Below are 19,405 nucleotides of genomic sequence, written 5' to 3'. Positions count from 1 at the left end.
GTTTGAGGTGGGGATGTATTTGTTGCTGAGTAGTTATTCATTACTTGGAAATATCACAATTTATACTGATGTTGTGTTTTGAGTTTTTGACTACTATGGATAAAACTGCTTTGATCATTTGTATTCAAATCTTTGTACAGACATATGTTTTCATTTCTTTTAGAAAAATCCCTATGAGTGGAATGGCTGGATCAACTGGTAGGTGTATCTTCACATTTTAAGAAATTGCTTGCTTCCCAAAGTAGTTTATTTTTTTCCATTTTAACTAATGCCAGCTTTGCAAATATTATTTTTCCCAACATGGGGATTTTCTAGCATTCTGTTAAAATTGGTTTTTGCTGTTTTCAAGGAGAAAAAGTTTGTGTTTTTTAAAAAAGCTTTAGATATTTATTTGGGTTTCATAGACTATATATACACAAATATACCAAGATAGGGGAAGAGAATGAAAAGAGAGGACCCTAATTTCTAGAGTCATACCACTGCCTCCCAAGGTCTATGTTAGCACAAGTTGGACTATGAAGCAAAGCCAGGAGATGGGCTCTGATATGTGCACAGTCATCTTAACTAACATCTGTAACTTTCATACCTAAAAATTGAAAACTCATATGAAGCCATTTGTTTTCTTTTTTCCCCTATGTATTTAGGTTTTTTTTAATAAGAAATTTTTGCCTAACTCAGTCACAGAGAATTTCTTCTGAGTTTCTTTTCAGAAGCTTTACACTTTTACATTTTATATTTAGATCTCATGTGTTATTCACTGGGGTCCAAGGTAAAGAGTGAAACCTTATTTTGCACTTACTCAATTGTTCCAGCATCATTTGTCCAAAAGACCATCCTTTCTCCATTAAACTACATTTACACATTTCTAGAATATATATGAGGTTTTGTTGGACTCTACTGTGTTTTGTTGTGTCTTCATATTAATGATTCAATCAGTAGATAATCATTTGTAAGACTGGGAAGAGATGAGGATTGCGTTTTGGAAAAACTTGATTTCATTACAGTGGAGACAGTTATAGCAACTAGATTTTCATGGTTTGTGTTTTATTTCTGTTCCCATATGTCTGAAAGAAAGGAAAAGATAAGAGCAGTAAAATCTAGAAAACATATACAGTCAAGTAGCATATATATTATGTTTTGTGGAATTGCCAATCTGTAACTATCTACAGCCCAGTCATAGGAATGGTAGTGAATATTATTCAGAAGAGAATGATGTCTTCATTTTTAATCATATATGATGCAAGATGTTTTGCTATAAATGGAAATATAAGAATTTTCAATCTGCAAATAAATTATGATTTCAAAAGTAATCATAATAGAATGTTGGTTGTTTTTAATTCAGCATTTGGTATAGCACTTAAGAGGCTACATTACCTGCTCCCTACTAGCATCAAAGCATCTAGGTTCAAATCTTAACCCTGCTGTTGATTGTAGCTTTATGCAAATAAAAAAATTAAACAATAATTTTAAAATGTTGGTTAATTCTGTTTTACATTATGTTTGTAAAGGAACAGACTATTTCATGTAATATCCATATTTATAATACCGATATACTCAAATGGAGAGAATATGATTTATAACTATGGTGTTTGATTTTTTAAAAAAATATGCACTTGAGAATCAGAATAATTTTCTGTCGTAGTAGCTGCGTACATAATCAATTGTATACAGTTTAAAAGCAGTTACATATAATGTAGTGACAGACAACAAAAATTCATTCTCTGGATACTTGATGTAGTGTTAATTTTAACATTATTAAGTAAAAAATTGTATGTATTTGTAGCTTAGATATGAATGTATACATGCATGTGTAACAGCTAAATCAAGCCTTTAGAAGCACACATTAATTCACACAGGGAAATTTATTTTTTAGTTGAGAACATTTAAAAATTGTTCTTAGCAAATTTTAGTTAATACAACATATTGTTACTAACTATACTCACCATTATGTAGCCAATCTCTTGAACTTACTCTTTCAGTCTAAAATAAATGTTTTGCCCTTTGACAAACATCTTTGCAATTGAAAGGTCTCTGGTAGCCATAATTTTAATACAGATCTATTATTGGAAAGGCAGATTTACAGAGAGAAATATCCTCCATCCTTTGGTTCACTACTCAATGACTACAGCAGCCAGAGTTGAGCTGATTGGAAGTCAGGGGTCAGGAGGCTTTGAGCCATCCTGCACTGCTTTTCCAGGTCTTAATCAGGGCACTATATAGGAAGTGGAGTAGCATGGACACATACTGGTGCCCATATGTGATCATGGCACTTGCAAGGGGAAGATTAGCCAATCAAACCACTGCTCAGTTATTCTGTGTCTGGATTCTTTTGCTTGGCATAAAATACTGTAGATATATCCATTTCATTTCAGGTAGCAGAATTTATTTGTTGTTTTAAAGGTGGATCATATTTTATTATGCATATATACAACATTTTTCTTTATTCATGTATTGGTGGACACTTAGGTAGATTACCTATTTTAGCTAGTGTAAACAATATTGAAGTGAACACAGGAATACAGATTTCTCTTGACATATGACTCCATATAATTTGTATGTGTATTCAGCAGATTGTTGAATCAATTCCAGTTCTCTGTTTAGTTTTTTGAGGAACATAAATACTGTTTTTTTTTTTTCCCATAGTGTCTGTAGTAATTTATATGCCCTGCAGCAGTATACAAGCAGGTCCATTTTCCACATCTTTATCAGTATTTTTTGCCTTTTGTGTTTTTCATAGTAAGTATTTTAGAAAATGTGTGGTAATATCTCATTCTGATTTTAATTCATATTGCCCTGATGACTAATGATGTGGACCAGTTTTTCATATGCTTGTTGTCTATGTGTCTGGTTTTTAAGATGTCTAATGCTATGCTCATTCTTAAAATAGTATTTTTCTTACCATTGAGTTGCCTGAGTTCCCTATATATTTCAAATATACTACCTTATTAGATATGTGGTTTGAAATACATCCTCCCAATCCATAGGGTTTCTCTTCATTCTGTTAATTATTTTCTTTGCTGTTTAAAAGCTTTTTAATTTGATGTGCTTCCATTTGTTTTTCTGTTTAGGCTTTTGCTACTGACGACAATAGCATTAAACCTTAAAATCACATTTATTAAAAAAATAAGGCTATATCACATGGAATACGCTTACATGGTTATTCAAAAATGTTTTGCTTACTTATAAAACTCATCTGAAGGATTTTCATATTAAAGTTAAAACAAATCAAACCTTTATAATCACAAATTTGCAGTACCTTTTAACAGTATTTAATAGGAGGGAAAAATCAAAGGATTTCTATAATTAATGGTGAATATATATATATAGATAGATAGAAAACTAAAATCATCATTTCTAAGTCTTGTAATTTATTTCAACAAAATAGAAACATAAATTGACGTTTTCTGAAAATTTTATCCTGAATACTCAATTATATTAATTAATTTCATTGGTTCCTCTTCTGAGGAAAAGTTAATCTTATGCATCTGAAGTTATTTCTGCTGATGGGAACAGCAGAAATCCTTAGCTCTTCAGATGGTTATTATCTTTGTATGTTGTACACAACATACATAGAATTCACAAAAAAACTTGCTTTTGAGTTAAAAAGAAGAGAATGCCAGTAGTCTCAGCATTGATTTCCTTGTTAGGTTCTCTGACAAGAGGGACTTTAGCACAGGCTCTGAAATCAAAATTCCTAGGCTTGAATTAAATATTGAATGATTTATCTTGTGAAATGGGTTACTTACAGATTCAATATTATTTTAATATTTTCATATGACCAAAATTTTGTGTGAAAACACCTTTCTTGTTATATTTTCTCAAGCCACTCGGAATTTTTTCTGCTTTTACTGTCATTGCTCTCTTGGAAGCAGCATGGGAATCTATAAACAGAGATCCTTTAGTTCTAATTACCATAAAGTTGAAAATTTCATGGATGTAGAAAATCCTTGATATTATCATGTTAATTCCTTCTAGTTAAAAAGGTCCATTAGTTATTTCTGCTATTTGGCATTATCTGCCTTTGGACATTCTAATCTTCAAAAAAGAAAAAAAAAGAGTTTATTACATACAGTCCTGTTTATCAAGAATTTTAAAACTCCTGTCAGTCCTAAATTAAACAACTATCACTATATAAACCTTATTTATGATCACATTATTATTTAGTTCATTATGGGGTTGAACAGGATAATATGTTATGCAATTAACTATATCTTTAAAATAGATTCAACAACCATCTTCTCGATAGTCTCAAGTTTGTTTGTTTTATTTTCCTTTTTTTTTCCCCTTTAAAAATTTGGGTTGCATTTATGATCTGGTGGATTATAGCTGAATTTTACTTCTTTTCCAAGTTGCATTTATGTGAAAGACAGAGGCTAACTGACGCAGAGCTCCTGTCCCCTTGTTCACTCTCCAAATGCCCACAGTGTCTGGGTTGGTCTAAGCTGAAGCTGGTAGCCATGGAGTCAGTCCAGGCACTGTACTTGAGCCATTTCCCAGGGCGCACATTAACAATAAGCTGGAATCAGGAGTGGAGCTTAGACTTGAACAGAGGTGTGCTGATAATGCGATGCCAGCATCCCAAACAGCAAATTAACTGCTTTGCCTTGATTTAAGTTCAAATACTTATCTATTCTAAATTTCTTCTGTTTTTTTTTTTTTTGATGGCCCAAACTGTAACAATTATGTGAAAATTTGTTCTTGTTCTGGAAGAGAGGATTTGAGAAACATTTGATCCAGTTTACTTTTACAAGTTGGGGCGACTGAGACTTTCCCTATGGATGTTGTGTTCTAGATGTTTTTTAGGTATTCATCACTAAAAGAATCAGGTTAAGCCACTTTTATATCTATTATTAAGTATTCAAGATAATTTTCATTAAATGTTAAGTTTTAGGGACAAAATAAGGAATGATAAAGATCTCACAGGCCTTCTAATAATAAATGATTATCTTGTTCAGTATGTGTTCACAGCTGTCACTAACATCAGTTAGCTTCATCATTTCCAATATAGCCTAGGACCAAGTGCTTTGTTTCTACTATTTAATTTAACGAACCCATTGAAGTCTTTATTATCATCTCCATTCTGTATCATCTTTATGTGATGTTATAATCATGTAAGTAAATAATTTGCTCAGGATCACATAGTTTATCATTGAAATATCCCATAAGTGAAACCAAGTGAGCTGACTCCATATGCTTGGCTTTACAACAATCTGCCGTATTATCTTTAATGAGAAAAAGTGAATGAACTTCTGCACAGACACTGAAACTGGAGTTAAGGGACAACCATTTTCATTATTTCACTCCCCTAATAATAGTAATTTTCTGGTAGTGCTGTCTGCTATATGCACACCAGGCCTCAAGTCCCTCTGGCTTAAATAAGCATCCTTTCTTTAAAATAACAAGTTGTACTAGAAACTCATTTAGCAACAAAACAAAACAAAACAAACAAACAAAAAAAAACCCAATAGTTTTCATTAATTTTAATATGACTTTATTTTGTTAGTATGCAAATATTGGGAGCTCAAATTTTAAGTTAATATCAGTGTTTCAACTTTGTAATTAAATGAGAAATGTCATAGGGCTTATTCCATTTAAGTATCGCTAGTAGTAGAGGAACCTGAACTTAAATTTGAAGGACCTGAAAGTATGACCTGAAGCAAGTAAATGAAAGCATGGAACTTCTTTATAATTTTTTTTTTTAAGATTTTTTAAAAAGATTTATTTTTATTATTTTTTTATTGGAAAGGCGGATATACAGAGAGGAGAGACAGAGAGGAAGATCTTCCCTCCGATGACTCACTCCCCAAGTGAGCCGCAAAGGCCAATACTATGCCAATCCGAAGCCAGGAGCCTCTTCCAGGTCTCCCGCGTGGGTGCAGGGTCCCAAAGCTTTGGGCCATCCTCGACTGCTTTCCCGGGCCACAGGCAGGGAGCTGGAAGGGAAGCGGGGCTGCTGGGATTAGAACCGGCGCCCATATGGGATCCCGGGCGTGCAAGGCGAGGACCTTAACCACTTGCGCCTCCTCGGCGGGCCCACTTCTTTATAATTTAAATGTTCAAACTGTATGTTCCTTTTGAATGTTTGAATCCTATCTTAGTTGATGTTAATTTTATATTGAATAATATTTTCTGTCCCAGAGTAAAACTGACATTCAGGAAGACGCACAGGTACTATGATAATCCCCGTTCCTGTGAGTTTCAGGTGATTGCGCAGGCTCTGACATCAGAGGGACTCCATATAAATACTGCTACATATTTCCTGTATGGCCCTGGGCAAATTACATTGTCTCTGAACTTCAATTTCCTCATCTCTAAAATAAAGAGAATGTTAGGAGTTGGCTTACAGGGTTGTTATATATAAGAACTTAGGTGAGTCTATTGAATCAGATGCATGAAGTTTCAATAAATAATACATTTTTGTGTATATTTTCATTATATCTTTCATTGTGCTACATAGGTATTTTTATTCAGTTGAAATAAAGACAATTGTATCAAGATCGACTACAAAGGAGTAAACAAACAAGAAGGCTAATGAGCTCATTGTTGATTGTAGTTATCATCATAAGTATCTACTTCATACAGAGAACCAGTAAATAAATCCATGAACTCTTAAATTCATTACATTGTTTTAGTGACTTCCTCAAAATAAACATAAATGAATTGGCACTGTGGAGCGGCACGTAAAGCCATTCCCTTTGAAGTTTAGTACCAGCTGCTCTGCTTCAGATTCAACTCCCCACTAATGTGCCTTGCAAGTCAGTTGAGATGGCCTTATCTATTTGTCGGACCAGGACAGAGTTTCTGGTTCCTAACTTAGGCCTACCCAAGCTCTGACCGTTGTGGCCATTTGAGGATGATTCAGTTCTCAGTCTCTCTCAAACTCACTTTTCCTCCATTTAAAATAAACAAATAAATAGTTGTTTTAAGAAACAAACATAAAACATGTAAACACAATTCCAAAATTATTCCATTGAGCAGTTTTGACTGTTTTCTTTGAAAGCGACTTGTGTATCTGAAAAAAGCTAAGTAGTCCCTGTTTAAAAGTAACCAGATACTCCACTTAACACTGCTTTATTATCTAAACGGATAATATGGCTAGCCTTTTCTGTAATATGAATGAAAGAGCATTACCTAAATGGTTAGATTACTTGACTAGTCATCTTACAGCTTCCGGGCTACATCCTTGTTTCTCATTTCCAGGTTTGTAGTCCTCTGAAACAACTTCCGGAAAAGTTACTATATTGCTGCAGTAATAACAACATTTCATCATATTTTAGACCTGAATGTAAGGGAAAGCCATGTCTTTATGTGTGCAATTTCTGAACTCCATATATCTCAGTTTCTTCATCTGTAAGAAGCAGATAACAACAATACCCATCGTATAGAACCCCAGTGAGCTTTATGTGAAATAACAAGTGTAACATTTGGAAAGACCAATCATTCTTTACTAAACTTATCTTCCTCAGGTATCTTTACCCCTTTTTTCAGGGCTTATTTACTCAGATTGCATTAGTCCATACATGTTGTATGAAAGAATTAGAACAGAGCCACTAGGTCATTTTTAGTGTGTACTCATACTCATTTTTCTTTCAAAGCATTTTAAATTTTCCTGTGACAGAGACCAAGTTATGCTCTTGTGTATGGTTTGCTATCCTAAAACAGAATGCCGCTTTGCATGAGCACACGTTTACTATTAATAAACTAACTTCTTGAGAAATTTAACTGTTTTTCTGACTGCAAGACTTTTTACTTGCTGTTCAAGTAAAAGTCAGTTTTAACCTTTAGTTATGACCTAGTCTCATTCCCCTTCTTACAGTGTGTCAGATTTACCAGTGAATAACAGCCACGTACCAAACCATAGCCAAATGTACCAAACATTAGTTTACTACATTGCCCGTTTTATAGAATCAGTATTTTAGCCATCCACTTCTAAACAGGACACCTCAGACTTACTTCATTAATAGCTATGTTACTGTCAGAGTGTTCAGAAGAACTATCCTTGAATCTAATGAAGACCCACATTTAATATTAAATTAAAATGTCTATTTATTTGCCTTTCTATTTCATTGGCGTTTTCTTCTAGAGAACATTATTTCTAGAAAATATATGAAACTTGTTTCGCATGTAACAGCCATTTGAAGGGAAATATATGTCAAGATACTAGGGATTCTCCTTTGAATAAATTATTCTCTGGATATCTCATAAAATGGGTACTGTGAAGGTCAGATTTGAAACGACTTATTTTCTTTTATATGAAAGGCAGAATAACAGGAAGGGAGAGCAAGATAAAGAGATCTGTTTTATATCCACAGATTCACTCCTCAAATGATCACAGCTGTGAAGACTGAGCCAGGCAAAGCCAGGAGGTTTAAACTAATGTCATCTGGGTCTCCCACATGCATGCAGGGGTAGTAGATGAGCTGTAATCCGCTACCATCCGAGTGGGAAGCTGAATTGGAAGTGAAGCAGCTGGGGCTTCAATGAGCACTATGGCATGTGGTACCAGTGCCACAACTGACAGCTTACGGGCTTGGCCCCAACTCTGCTCTTGTTTTTTTTTTTTTGTTGTTGTTTGTTTGTTTGTTTGTTTGTTTTCAGATGCATTTATTTTCTTTGCAAAGTCAGATATACAGAGGAGAGACAGAAACGAAGATCTTCCATCTGATCTTCCCAAGTGACCGCAACGGCCGGTGCTGTGATGATCTGAAACCAGGAGCTAGGAACTTCTTCCAGGTCTCCCATGCGGATGCAGGGTCCCAAGGATTTGGGCCGTCCTCCACTGCCTTCCCAGGCCACAAGCAGGGAACTGGATGGAAAGTGGAGCAGCCAGGATTAGAACCATTGCCTATTTGGGATCCTGGTGCATTCAAGGCGGGGACTTTAGCTGTTAGGCCATGGCTCCGGACTGATATATATAATGTTATATAGTTATATATATACATAGTTATAAACTGTATAAATATAGTTATATATATATATAGTTTTAAATATAACCTTGTTATTTGAATTAAGTACTATCCACATGCCACATGTAGTTTTCCTTTGAGTTATTAAAAACAATTTCATCAAGATGAGAAAATGGTCCAAGTGATTGAGCCATTGCTACTTACCTGGGAGACCCAAATGGAATTTGTCCTGACTCCTGGCTTTAGACTGGTCCAGCTCCAGTTACTGTGGCCATTTGGAAAGTGAACCAGGAGAGGGAAGATCACATTCTCTCTTTCAAAACCTCCCTGTTTCTCTTTGTAACTCTGTGCTTTGAAAAAAAAACATACTGTTTTAAGAAGAAAGAAAGCTCTTTAAATTTATTTTTAAATAAATCTTCCTCTAAAATCATGACTTTTAATCACAAAACAGTTACTGAATTATTTAAAGTGGCTGGGAAAATAGTATAAGCCAGAGTTCGAGAGCATCCCTGCTTTGGTAACTTTATATACCTGTACCCTGTACCCTCTTTTATACCTCTGCTTTAGTAAACCCTGCTTTGGTAACCCCTGCTTTGGTTCTCAATGCGTAGAAAAGATGCTGTTAATAGAGTGTGTCATTTGAAAAGGGCACTTTGCAACAATATCTCTAGAATGATCTCATTTTTATATAAAGTATTTAGATATGATATGTACATATATGTCTGTGGACAGATGTCTGATGTCTGTGTTCACGTGCATAGCAATATCTGATATTGTATGCATCAAAGTAACCTAAGTAGACAAAATTTGTTGGACAAAATTTGGATTGCTAACTTATATAGAGTACTGAAGAAGCGCTTTAATTAACACTTGTACAAAACAGGAGGGTTTCCTTGTTTTCCGTTTTCTGCTTTTTGCCTTTTGTTTTTATTCCATTTTACTGAATGGGAAGGCAGAATTTCAGAGAGGTAGACACAGAGATCTAATCTCTGCAAATTCATTTCGAAAATTACTGCAACATCCAGGACTGGGCCAGGTAGAAGCTACAAGCCAGGAATTCATCGCGGTACCCCACATGGATTGTGAGGGCACAACTACTTGGCCATTCTCCATTCCTTTCTGAGGCACATTAGCAAGGGGCTGGATCAGAAGTAGAGCTGCCACGATTTGAAACAGCACATTGAGATTGGATGGCAGCATCACAAGCAGCTGAACCCAGCATACTATAATGTCATAAGAACATAATTTCACATGACCAGCTCCCATATAGGCTAGGCTATTTTGAATCATTATACATTTTTATGCCACAAAATTATATCATTTCCCAGGGTTTAATCCTTTATTCTGATTGATATTTGATGTCTTTATTGTGTAACTATTCTTTTCCACCCATAGTGTCTTGTTGGGATGACTATAAAGTTCTCACAATATTATCTTTTTCCTCTTCATTATGTTCACACTATAAATACCAGTAATTCATTTAATTAAAATAATTCCATTTCTTGTTATTGAAAAATTCTTAATCTTCCCCCTCCTAACTTGCACAACTATTTTTGTTGGAGAAAATGATCTTTGCTTTCAGCGATTTTGTTGCCTGGAAAATTAAGATCATCTGTGTGCTATCAGGAAAAATTTGAGCCAATTCCTAGAACTGTCTATCTGGATTTTCTGACTTCCTACTTTTCTCTAGTTTGGGTGATTATTCGAAGAAGTTTCAAACCATAAAAGGTTGCCTGATCATAAAAAGCACCAAGCAAAGCGCACTTTTTTCTGCAAATGATGTGCACCTAATTTAGCTGCAAATGATGTATGCTAGCTTAAAAATTTATAATGTGCTTACTAAGAGATTCTGTTTAGTTCAGTAAGGTTAGTGCTTATTGGACTGAAATTTGAAGTCGTTTGGCCAAAGTTATTATAAAACAGTAAAAATAAAAATGGGATAAGTGTTTTAGAGTAATAGCCATGACAACTTGCATTTTAATAACTGTTACCTTCTGTCTTTCATTCCAGCTGTCATTTTATTATTCAGACTCCAGTCATCTCTCATCAGGATTATTTACTTCAATTTCTTTCTTTATTGCCCTATCTCAGTTATTTCTGCTTTTCTCCTGGACTGTGTATCATTGGGAACTTAACCTTTCTTTCAATAAAAAAAGGGAAAAAAAAAACTATTTCAAAAGAGAGAGAGAGAAAGAGCGAGCATCAATCCTCTGCTTTTCTACTCAAATGGGCACAAACTCAGGTGTGAAAACCAGACCAAAATCAGGAGCCAAGAACTCCATCCAAGTCTCCCTCATGGGTGGCTATGTTTTGCTGCCTTCCCAGGCACATCATCAAGGATCTGGGTTAGTGGTGGAACAGCCATGGTATGGAGTATTGTGGTGGTACTGCAGCTTGCTGTGCTGCAACACCAGTCCTCTGAAATTAACCTTTTGAAGATATCATTTTGATCACACCATACCCTTCTTGAAAACCTGTATTGACTTCCTATTAAAAAATATGTAAGGAAAACAACATTAATTTTGAAAATGTTGAAATGTAAACTTTGATTATACCTTGTACCCTCTATCAAGCAATTCCAGAGTCCACTTGTTAGCTATGTAGGCTTGAGTTTAATCACTTTGTCAAAGCTGAGATAACTGACATTTCAGTCATTTTTGAACTCTGTGTCACTTTGTTATAGGAAATGTATGCTTGCAGCCCCACTCAGTCCAATGAAAAAGAGCTAATGGATGTCCAAAATCCTATACAAAATAAATACTCAGTATTCATGTGAAGCACCGGTCATATGGGTGCTCAGTAAATGGCTACTTTAATACTACAGACAGCTTTGTCAAGCATTCATGGCCATCCACTTTCTGATCTCAGCCTCTTTTTATGCTTAGTTTTGTCCCAAATCGTTTGTGTAATGTGAATTTCTACATCTACCCTTCTCACACAGCCCATTTCCTCATGCCTAAAATATTCTCAAATGCTCTCACGTTTTAATTTTCAACATCTCATCTGATACTCACATTAGTTTTCCTTAACCCGAATCGCTGATTTTCACTATCTTCATATTCCTAATCAGAGCTTGTATGTTGATGTATTTTGAATGGCTGTCCCAAATTGCTGTCTAGTCATTCATTTGCCTTATTTCTTCCAGCTAGATTATACATTCCTTGAGAGGAGATCCACGATTCTGTGATGGCACTCGGTGTTATGCAGATAGCAGGCATCAATATACTTATGATAAATGAATTTAAGAATGTGAAACATTATTTTAAATTAACACAAATTCGGTTATCACCTACCTGTTACACACTCAACATTGCAGTGGTTACATTGGGGATTCATAATAAAAACAAGCTTTAAAGTAGCTGTAAGTGCTTAGCCTAGTGGTTAAAAACCTAGTTGGAATGTCTGCATACCACATTAGTGTGCATGTATTTACAGTCCTGGCTCTGCTACCAATTAAAGTTTTCTCCTGATGTATATATAGAGTAGCTTCAGCTGATGGCTTAAGTAGTCGAGTACCTGCCATCCACTTGGGAGGCATGAATTTGATTCTGCTATTGTGGGCATTTTGAGGATGTAATCAGAGGATGAGAGCTCCTAGTTTCTTTGCTTCTCAGACAAAAAAAAGTACTTTTTAAAGTTGGGTTAGTATTAGTTGATAACCTAGGAGAGAAAAAAGCAGTGAAAGTGCACCTGTGTGTGTGTGACATACATACATGCACGCACGCACACAGACACAACCAAATGAAGATTTTTAATGTCAGTAATAAGGATATAAAGAATTAGCCAGATATATGTGGGGTATTAGCAGATTGTTTTCTCTGTTAAATTGGAAAATTATTTTTAAAGATATTGGAGAATATCAGAGGTGGGAAATTTTTCAGATGGAATGTGGACCAGGTGTTTTGTACACTTGTTAAGACAATGCTTCGCAAAACAGCATTGTGGCACGCTGAATTAAGCTACAGACTGCACCATGTTAGAGTAGCTTTGCTTTCTATCCGGATCCCTGCTAATGCATCTGGTGAGAGCATCAGAAGCTAGCCCAGTTGCTTGCTTCCCTGCCACCCATGTGGGCGTAATTCCAGGCTCTTGGCTTTCACCCTAGCCATTGTAGTACTTCGAGGAATAAATCAGCTGGTGGAAGCTCCTTTTATCTCTCCTTCTCCCTCACCCCCCCGCTCTTCCCCTTTCTCTATAACTTTGCTTTTCATGTAAGTAAATAAGATATCTAAAATTAAAAAAAAAAAAACACTGTTTGGGATGCTCACATGTCCTGAGTGCTTGAGTTTGGCTCCACTTCCACTTCCAAATTCACACCCTGAAGGATAGCTCAAGAAGGTGAATCTCCACCATCCATGTGGATAATCCAAGCTGAGTGCCTAGCTCGTGGTTTTCACCTGGCGCAGCCTCAGGTATTCCACACATTTGGAGAATGAACTGGTGGTTAGACATCTCTGTCTCTCTTTGTGTATGTCTCAAAACAAAAAAAAATTATAAATTTAGATTTTATATAATAGTAAGCATTAATAATTTTAAACTTTTTCAATTACTGGAAGAAGCAATATTTCACTAAAGTTATTATACAAAAGAACACCAGCATACTATCAACATTGACTTAGGAAACTGGTCACAATATGATCATGAATGCATGTTTTATAATGTATATATTAACATATCTTTAAATTAAAATATCTGTAAATATTATCAGTAAAGTGTGTTAGTGGTTATGCTTACCTATAGGTAACATGCTCAATGGTATCTTTGGTTTATCTCTAAAATTTCTTCATCATATATTTTTGACATACATATACAAAAATACATATAAAGGCATTATAGTCATTCAGCAGTGGAAAAAATAAAGGTCTAAAACTAAGGTGAGATGGATTGGAAGACATAAATAAAAATCTTTCTTAGAAAATGTAAAGAACACATTTAAAAGATGTTATGGAGAAAAATGGTTGGACCTGATTTCTAATTTAGTATGGGGTTACGATAGTATGAAAATACTGAAGTTTCAAGGAATGTAGAAAATATATAGATAACCACTTATATTATTGTGGCAAGAGGTCATGGAGTTAACCCTTACAATGATTAGTATGAGAAGGAACTGGATATATACAATTGGAGCTGTAGTAAGGTTTAGCAGTTAGGGCTGCAGATGCAAAATTATGTGTAAGGTGTGTTAGCATAGCATGGACTTTAGTTACTAAGCTACCGTGCTGCGCACTGATTTTTATTTTAAGGTTAACTTTTGTGGAGCAAAAGTTGAAGTTCAGTTTATACCTTTTTCTTTCTGTGGCTCATGGTTTCAATATTATATTTAATAAAGCTTTGCCCAATCTGAGTTCATGACATTTGCTATTGCATTATCTTCTAAAATATTATATTTGGTTAAAAGATTTATTTAATTAATTGATAGAGTTACAGGAAGAGAAGAAGAGACAGAACAGGGGGGGAGTTCCATCCTCTGGTTCATTCGCCAGATGGCCGCAGTGACTACACAAAGCAAAGCCAGGAACCAGCAGTTTCATTCAGGTCTCCAAAGTGGGGGCAGGGGCCCCAAGACTTGGACCATTCTCTACTGCTTTCCAAGATATTATCAGCAGAAAGCTTGATCAGAGGAAGAGAAGCGAGGACTTGAACCAGCTCCCATCTGGGATGCTAGCACGGAAGACAACAGCTTTCCTTTCTGTGCCACAGCACCTAAACCCACAAGTGTTACAATTTTAACTCTTTTTTTTTTTCCTGTAAAGCAGTTGGTCTGATTTTTTTTCTTTTAAAAGCATGGATATACACTTTTCCTAGTACTGATCATTGAAAAAACTTTATTTTCTCATTGAATTGCTGTATCCATTACGGGGATTTATTTCTGAAAATTCAGTTTTGCTCTGCTTTTCTGAATGCCTATTTTTGTACCAATATTACATTGTTTTAACTGTGGCATTATATTTATTTACATTTATATTTGGAAGTATGAGTTATTATTTTTTTAATTTTTTTGAAGATTTTGGCTTCTGTTCTGAGTGCTTTGTATTTTTATGTGAGCTTGAGAATCCATTTGTTAAGTTCTGTAACAAACTAGCAGGGATTGTCGGAGGTGTTACATTTTATCAGTTAATTTGAGGATTGACAGCTTGATGTTTTTCTACCTTTAAAGAGTGTGGAATATCTCCACTTATTTAGATAATTTTTAATGTTTTTTAGCACAGTTAAAATGTCTTGAGAATATATTTACTTATCACAATCTTTTAAATGCAATATTCCATCCATAATTTTTTAAAATTATAATATAGATATAGGTATTATATCAATTTTTTTAAAACTTCAGGTAATTTTATTAGGAAGCACCCACAGTTTCAGTTGAGTCTTATGGATGCATGAATTGATAGTGATTATAAAGTGGAAATGCCAAAATTTGAACAGATAACTGAATTTTTAGAAATAATTACTACATCAGGGAAAATCAGAGATTTACTTGTTCATCTTCGGCACTGACTAGCAAAAAGAGTTCTCTGTTTCACAAACTGGGGACTCTAGTTCTTAACCCATGATGGGGATCTGTAAGCAGACTAAATTAAATTTTCAGGTAATAATCTGTAACAAAGTATACTAACTCCTCTTAAAAATAATATGAGGCTCACCCAGGCTCTTTGATTGCAATTTGTTTTCTGTGTGCAATCTCTAATAGAGGCAGATTATACTAGTTAACAAACTGAACATTCACGATTAGTGTATTCCCCATAAAAATAGACGAGCCGATCCTGGAGTAGTGGCCTAGTGACAAAATCATTGCCTTGTGTGAAGAGTCCCAGATGGACAATGGTTCATGTCACAGCTGCTCCACTTCCCATCCAACTCCCTGCTTGTGGCCTGGGAGAACAATGTGGGATGGCTCAAGGCCTTGGGACTCTGCCTCCATGTAGGAGACCTGAAGGAAGTTCCTGGCTCTTAGCTTTGGATCCAATTGGGCTTGGTTGTGGCCATTTTGGGAGTGAACCGGCAAATGGAAGATCTTTGTATCTCTTTTTCTCTGTGTATCTGTCATTCCAATAATTAATTAATTAATTAATTAATTAATTAATATTTTAAAAATAGATGGACATTCTGATTTATCCTGAGATATTTTCTGATTTTAGTGAGTATGAGTTAGCTCCTTCACTAATCTTGGTTCCACTGTATGGTTGCATCCAACCCAAGCCTCTTCCCAATAAGTGCAGCCCAGAAAACTCTGCTAAGCAGCAAAGTTTGTTGAGGAGGCAGGTAAACAGACTAACCAGCTGGAGTCAGGTCTCCTTTCCTTCAGAGAGTGACCTCGAGGTAAGGGTTAGATGGGTTTTTATAGAAAGAGTGAGTTAATAGCCACAGGAACCAGGTGAGTTGGGCAGTCACAGAAGGCTGCCATGGAAACAAAGGGTGGACAATGAGTAGGCTATAGCAACTTGCAGGAGGGTGCCATGGTGACAATGGGTGGGCTTGAGCAGCCACAGAAGCAATCATAAGAACAATGAATGAATGAATAAATCACACAACACCGATTCCTGTTACCGAGGATTGCTTGAAGGGTATGTTTCTCCTTATGAGCTGGCCCAAACAGCAGGAAACTGGCAACGCATTTTGTTCAGAAGCATAAAGAGCAGGTTAGCAAACTTAAGCAGGCCTGAACCAAAGTGACTCCATTTTGTGACCTGATTTCACAGTACCCTGATACCATGGTAGATTGTTTTTACATAAAATGAAGTAGCTATTGTATCTCTATAGAAGAGCATATTCATTCTCCATCTAGAAAAGAAAAAGAGGATGATAACAAATATGCATGTTTTTCTATACTTGTGTACCTTACCAAATTTTTTTCTATGAAGATAGTTTTCAGATTTTAATTTATACTGCAGTAACCTGAGAATATTTTACAGTATTTTAAAATTCAGGATTTACTCCCAGAGATTCTGATACAAATTCACCCTATATGATTTTGTTCCTGAGAGTTAGTGAAGTGCAACTTGAATAGCATTGCTCTATAAAGATAGCTTTGTTTGCTTTTTTTTACTTTTTCTTTTCTTTCTTTTCTTTTCTTTTCTTTTTGTTTCGTTTCATTTCTTTTTTCTTTTCTTTTCTTTTGTGTCTTGGTTTATAGCTTTAGTTTTATTGATACGCAATAACCTGTCTTATTTAAACGCATCTTGGAAATTCAGATTGGACAAGATAATGAACATATTCATGTTGAAAAGTACCTTTGCCCCACACATCACTTTTCTTTTTAATTTTTTTTATTGCTATAAGCAGAATAGAACCCATTGCTTCATAGACTAATAGCTCATAGACAACAACTTTGTCTATGAGCCTTGTCATTATCCTGCTTCCCTCACCCTTTACCATAACCTCTCTTCCTTTTATTCAATAATGTAAGCAGGTAAAATTTGGATTCACTCTTTATAAACAAAGTGAATTTTCCAGTAATCATGATCCTCAACAAGTAAAAAAAAAAAAATCACAGCATCAAATATTTCATTTGTCTGGAATGGACTAAAATGACAATCCAATCCCTACGCAATCCCTAAGTGCCAATTAATTTCTATACTTTCTTATGTGTTTTACATTAAGTGCCACAAATCAGAGAAAACTTGGTATTTCTCTTTTTTAGAATGGCTTTTATTACTAAGCATAATGGCTTCCAGATGATGCATCCATTTTATTATAGAATCCAGAATTGCATTTTTTTTTCTATGGCTGAGTAGTATTCCATGGTTTATTTAAAATATTTTCTCAGTCATCCACTGATGGATATACAGGTTGATTCTATATCTTAGATGCTTTGAATCGAGATGCAATAAACACATGCCATGGATGTATAGTTGATTCTTTTAAATGCTGATTTAATTTCATTTGGGGAAATTTCTAGGACTGGATAGCTAGGTCACATGAAAGATCTATTTTCACGTCCCTGGGGAATCCCCATATCATCTTCCATAATGGTTGTACTAGTTTATATTCTCAGCAAGAGTGAGTTAGTATACCTTTTCCATTTAATCCCAAGATTTCTTTATTATTGTAGAAATTTAATTAATTGATTAATTTAAAATATGTTTTCATTTTTTAAAGATTTATTTATTTTTTGGAAATAAAAAGAGGAGGAGAGGAGAGGAAGAGGAGAGACAGAGGAGGAGGAGAGACAGAGAGGAAGAGAGGAGGAGAGACAGAGAGGAAGATCTTCTTTCTGCTGGTTCACTCTTTAAGTGGCCACAACCACCAGAGCTAAGCAGATCTGAAGCCAGGAGCTGGGAGCTTCTTCTGGGTCTCCTGCACAGGTGCAGGGTCCAAAGGCTTTCGGTAATCCTTGACTGCTTTCCCAGGCTACAAGCAGGTAGTTGGAAGGGAAGCCGGGCCACCGGGCCAAAAAACGGTGCTCATATGGGATGCCAGTGCATGCAAGGCAAGGACTTTAGCCAGTATGCTACTGTACTGGCCCTTATTTTATTTTTTTTTCTATGATAGCCTTTCTAACTGGGGTGTGGTGAAACCTCAATGTGCTTTTTATTTTTTTCCACTGATGGTTAGTGATGTCATGCATTTTCAATGTGTCTGTTGGCCATTTGTGTTTCAGCTTGAAAAATATTCATGTAACTTGCCCATTTCTTTACTGCATTGTTTGTTTTGTTTTTGTTGATTTGGTTGAGCTCTTTCTGTATCTTGGATATTAATACTGTATCAGTTGCATGATTTGCAAATATTTTCTCTTAATCTGTTGGCTGCTTCTTCACTTTGTGGAGGTTTTTGTTGTTGTTGTTGTTGTTGCTGTTATTGTTTCACTTCAGAAACTTCTTAGCTGGACCTAATCCCCTTTTGTTTATTTTTGTTTTCATTTATTTTGTTTTCATTGTCTGCACTTAGGGTGTCTTTTCCAGAAGTTTTTGACTAAATCTATGTCTTGCAAAGTTTTGCTGAGATTTTCTTCTATTAAATTTATGGTGTTGCTATCCTTCATGTCTGGTGACTGTTTTTAAAGATATATTCTTCAGGATAGCTAGGTGCACAGCAAGCTGGTCCACTGTCTGTGGCACCACATCCCATATCAGTGCCAGTTCAAGACTTGGCTGTTCCAAACCTAATCCAATTCCCTTTTATAGCCTGGGAGAGCAGAGAGGATGGCTCACGTCTTTGGGCCTCTGCACTCCTGTGGGAAACCCAGGAGAAGCTCTTGACTCCTGCCTTTGGATCAAATTGGATCTGTATATTGCAGCGATTTGGTGAGTAAAGCAGCGGATGGAAGATGTCTTTCTGCCTTTCCTTCTCTCTGTAAATCTGCCCCTTCGAATATAACTAAATAAATCTGTAAAAAAATATCCATTCTATGCTTGACAAAACTTTATGGATTTCTGTTAGGTCCCTGTTAACTGGAAAATGCATAAAATTATAACCAGTACTTTAAAAGCAAACTTCTATTTGTTTTTTATTGGAAAGGCAAATATATAGAGAGGATAATCTTCCAGCCACAATTCACTCCC

The 19,405-nt window shown here is 35.5% G+C and overlaps 1 protein-coding gene across 1 annotated transcript in view; it reads left to right on the top strand.

The window, feature by feature from the left end:
- FAM133A (family with sequence similarity 133 member A) overlaps positions 1–19,405 on the top strand; it is a 44,313-nt gene that overhangs the window by 4,287 nt on the left and 20,621 nt on the right. Inside the window, exon 3 of the mRNA XM_040999561.1 lies at positions 164–198. The gene's annotated coding sequence lies outside the window, so the exon portion shown is untranslated. The remainder of the gene's footprint in view (positions 1–163; positions 199–19,405) is intronic.

Source organism: Ochotona curzoniae, unplaced genomic scaffold, assembly GCF_017591425.1.
Source record: "Ochotona curzoniae isolate NIBS_2020 unplaced genomic scaffold, NIBS_Ocur_1.0 scaffold_1852, whole genome shotgun sequence".
NCBI classification, from domain to species: Eukaryota; Metazoa; Chordata; class Mammalia; order Lagomorpha; family Ochotonidae; genus Ochotona; species Ochotona curzoniae.
The sequence above is the reverse complement of the archived record's forward strand: the minus strand, read 5'-3'. Positions and strand labels throughout refer to the sequence as shown.